This window comes from Rhipicephalus sanguineus, chromosome 3 (genome assembly GCF_013339695.2).
Source record: "Rhipicephalus sanguineus isolate Rsan-2018 chromosome 3, BIME_Rsan_1.4, whole genome shotgun sequence".
NCBI lineage: Eukaryota > Metazoa > Arthropoda > Arachnida > Ixodida > Ixodidae > Rhipicephalus > Rhipicephalus sanguineus.
In genome coordinates this window covers 210422448-210427020 of record NC_051178.1, presented here as the reverse complement: position 1 = coordinate 210427020, position 4573 = coordinate 210422448, and positions in this window count along the sequence as shown.

Below are 4573 nucleotides of genomic sequence, written 5' to 3'. Positions count from 1 at the left end.
TTCAGGAGGGGTAATAAATTCTATTCATTGGAGAGCCTACGACAAATATTCATTACCGCGCAAACTGTTAAAGCTCGTAACAACCTATTTTGGTGGCGTAGTTGTCCGCCACCGCCGGTGTCCGTCGCAGCTATCGCGCACATTTAGAAAAATCCACATGCCTCCGCGGTACACGCAGCACAGTCAAAGCGAAAGCGGGAAGAGCGGCATTTCTAGATCCCGTTGTAGACTCTCTTGGGGCAACTATACAAGTACACATGCAAGGTACCCACTACGCCATAAATCATCGTAATTTTGATGAATTAGGGAAGCACCCACTATGCCATTTTTCGTCATTCTGTGGAGAATCGGAGTACCCGTTACACATCTAGGCATTATGTGCACTTTGTTTGTGCTGTGGCTGATAACGATGAAGAATTATGCATGGCTGAGCCCTTTCTAATGGGTTGGAAGCATACAACGACCAGCTCGTTGCTCAATTCGTATTGCGTGACGCCTGGTGGTTATTTTACTCTTCTACCACGCTACATTACATCTTAACGCGATTCCTAGCTCGACATGACGCCGGTACAATATATTTCAAGCACCAGCGTGGCTCTGTGGTAGAATACTCGACTGGCACGCATAGGGCCCGGTTTCAAATCCCATGCGATCCTAGAAATATTTTTCTCATTTCATTTTTTATTTCACGCGATAGCGGTTACGAGGCGGCGGCGGTGGACAACTACGGCGCCAAAATCGGGTGCTGTGATCTCGTATCGTCTTTCGTGGTTAAAAAGAAACAAAAAAAAAAACCGCCAGGCCTGCGCGGAAAGCCCCGCAGTCACAGCAAAAGCTGGAAGAGCGGCATTTCTAGAGCCCGTTGTAAACTCTATTGGGGCTACGAATACAAGTACACGTGCAAGGTACCCACTACGCGATAAATAATTTGTGCAGTTGGGAGGCACCCACTACACCGTTATTCGTCATTCTGCGGAGAAGCCAGGTACCCGCTACAACCTGTAAGGCATTATGTGCACTTCGTTGGCGCTGTGGCTAGCGACAATGAAGAATTATGGCTGAGCCCTTTGTAATGAGTTGGAAGGTTTAAATGATCCACTAGTTACGTAATTTGCATTTTGTGACGGCCGGTCGTTATTTTATTCTCCTATCACGCTATACTACATATGCTCACGTGAGAGAAAGACATTACTTTATTGAGGGCTTGAGGAAATGGATAATGGGGGTCTTATGGACTTCCTTGGCAACTAATACAATACATGTATGCACTTGTGAGGTACCCACTACGTTTTAAATTAATTTTTGTGAAGTAGGGAATCGGCCGATATGCCATTATTCTTCATTCTGCGGAGAAGTGTGGTACCTGCGACACAGCTGTGAGGCATTATATGCACTTTGTTGATGCTCTGGCTGATGACGATGAAGAATTATGGCTGATCCTATTGTAATAGGTTGGAAGCATTCAACGACCCACTCGTTACGCAATTAGCCTTGTGTGACGCCTGGCTGTAATTTTACTCTTCTACCACGCTATATTACATACCCGCCGTGAAGCCTGTGCGGGGTGTTTTTTGCGAAGGAGTTTCGTGCACCCGCATGGCCCTGTGGTAGAATACTGGGCTGCCACGCAGAGGGCACAGGCTCGAATTCCGTTCGATCCTGGATATTTTTTCATATTTAGCGCGACAGCGGTTACGGACACCGGCGGCGGCGGCAGACAACTACGGCGCTCAAAACGGCTTTTGTTGTGATCTCACAAGAGCTTTCGCTGTAAAATAGGGTTCGATGCCAGCGGTGTGTCGCCTCCCCTTCTGTCCTCGTCCAAGTAGTTGACTGGAATCTTTCGCTATGTGCAACCAACGAGCTCAGGCAAGCACAAGTCTGATTAAACCCAGGCTTTCTGCGTGGCAAGCGAGCGTTCTACCACAGGGCCACGCCAGTGCTCGAAACTGTTTCGGAAAAAAACCTTTATATACAAGCATCATGTATGATGACACGCATTAACAGATTAATATTGCGTGGCAAAGAGTAGAATCGCAGCAGCCGTCACATCAGGTGAAATACGTAACGAGTGGGTCGTTTAGAGCTTTCCACTCATTACAAAGGGCTGAGCCACAATTCATCATACTCATCTCTACCACAGCAACAACAAAGTGTATAGAGGTACGCAAGTGCGCATATTGCCTTAGAAATCCATAGCGAGTCATTTTTCGCAGATTCTGATCAGTCGCGATGTTGTGCTCGCCGTATGCGCCGTAAGAGAGTTTACAACGGCCTCTGTGAATACCGTTTCGCCAGCTTACGCTGTGACTGTGCTGCTCGTTTTGCGCAGGCCTGGCGTTTTTTGTTTTGTTTTGTTTTCTGTAAGCTCCATGCATAACGTGATAAACAGTTTACCGACGGAGCAACTCTGATTGATGGCGGCCAGTTACCGAACCTCGGTGACCGAGAGGAAAGTATAAAACCCTGCGCTCGCTAAGAGCAACGGCCGCTAAAATGCAGCCGAGTGTGCCATGAAATCGCTATCCATTGGCCCCTAACTAGAACAACTCGTTCCACTGAGTATTAGAAGAAGTAATAATAAAATGAAAGCGGAGTATGCAGATTAGACGAAAGCCGGAAATTGATATGGTTATCTGGACTGAATAGCATAATGACGTCAGATCAGAAGCAGCGAACCTTGAAGTCGTTGTCGCTTTCCGTCCAGCGACCTTTGCACCGCGGCTTGTGTGCTGCTGTTCTTGACGATAAAATTTTCTATGACAATCTAAAGGGCTGAGTGGCGTAGTGATTGCAGTTTTGCATACATGCTTTGACCGTAGTGATTTGACTTTTAGCGTCATAATAATAATAATAATAATAATAATAATAATAATAATAATAATAATAATAATAATAATAATAATAATAATAATAATAATAATAATAATAATAATAATAATATCTGAGATTTAACGTCCCAAAACCACGATATGATTATGAGAGACACCGTAGTGGAGGGCTCCGGAAATTTTGACCACCTGGGGTTCTTAAACGTGCACCTAAATCTAAGTACACTGGCCTCAAACATTTTCGCCTCCATCAAAAATGCAGCCGCCGGACTTTTAGCGAGACTGATTCTTAATACGCTAAAGGCGTATGCATGACTAAAACTACGTTATTAACGATTTTGAAACAGTGATCTATCTGGTGTGCCTTGTGATGCACAGGGCGCAAGATCTAAGGCGTTTCTTGCAACCCGCTAGCCTGCGTGATCGCATTTTCGATGAAGGCGAAAATTCTTCAAGCCCGTGCACTTAGATTTAGGTGCACGTTAGAAAGCACCAGGTGGTCGAAATTTCCGGATCCCTCCATTGCGGTGTCGCTCATAATCATATCGTAGTTTTGGGACGTTAAACCCCAGATATTATTATTACCCCACCCACGCACATAATACTCCTGCTGGAGCTTGTGAGGCTTTTTGAATAAATTAAGTGTGTCGCTGTGGTACAGTGGTTGCGGTGCTCGGCTGCCGGCTCGCGGGCTCGATCCCGACCGCTGAAGTCGCGTTTTGGTGGAGGCGAAATGCTAGAAGCCCTTGTACTGTGTGATGTCAGTGCACGTTAAAGAACACCAGATGGTCAAAATTTCCGGAGCCCTCCACTACGGCGTGCCTCATAATCATATGGTGATTTTGGCACGTAAAGATACAGAAATTGTTATATAATTAAATGAACTAAAACTTGGAGAAAGCTTAGGCTTCGCCTTTAAGCGTTCGCCTTTAAGAGTGGAACGCGACAGCGTATTCGTGCCTATACTATACTCACATGCATAATGTGCTGAAACATATGCGCTATCACTAGAGCCATGGCTGAGAGCACAGGATGCACAACCTAACTTTTTACGCGGTGATAATTTCTCATTTCAATGTGATTCGACAATATGCCATGCGCTTCTGTATATTCAACTATGTTGTTGCCCTGTTTGTTCTTGTTAAAAGATAGCAGTCATGAGTGTTGTCGTTACTGGCTACTTTTGTGCATCTTGTCAGTGGTGACGAGTGACACTATAAAAAGCACCTTTATCGAAAAAAGCTCAACTGGTAGTTGAGGACTGGTCCTGTATGTTCATGTGCCTTTCGTGTTCGTACTTCGTGCTGCTTAACTTCGCGGATGCACAACCAGGTGGTGGGTGACAGCAATGAATGACCCCTGCCGCTGGCGGCATCTGTGGCCCAGAATGGGTTCGGCTCCGGCTCACACCCTGACTTTTATTCTTTGCGTCCATCGGGATTTTTCGCTCACGGGCAACGGCGCCTCATTTTCTGCGGCTCTTTAACGCTATCGCGTTATTGGATATCGAGTCCTTCTCACTGCCTGCTCTCTTGCCTCTTGGTTTCGCCTCGCTCACTGGAAATTTCAGAGCTTCGCATCTGGCGCCATGTTGCGAAGCGCTGACGTCAGGTCTCTCTGTCATCGCTGCATATCACTCCCCTCCTTTATTCACAAATATCTATGTCGAAGAAACTGCTTTGAAAAAAAGATTGCTCAAATAAAGAAGGATAATGCTTCTCACTTTGACAGCTGTTCTTCCG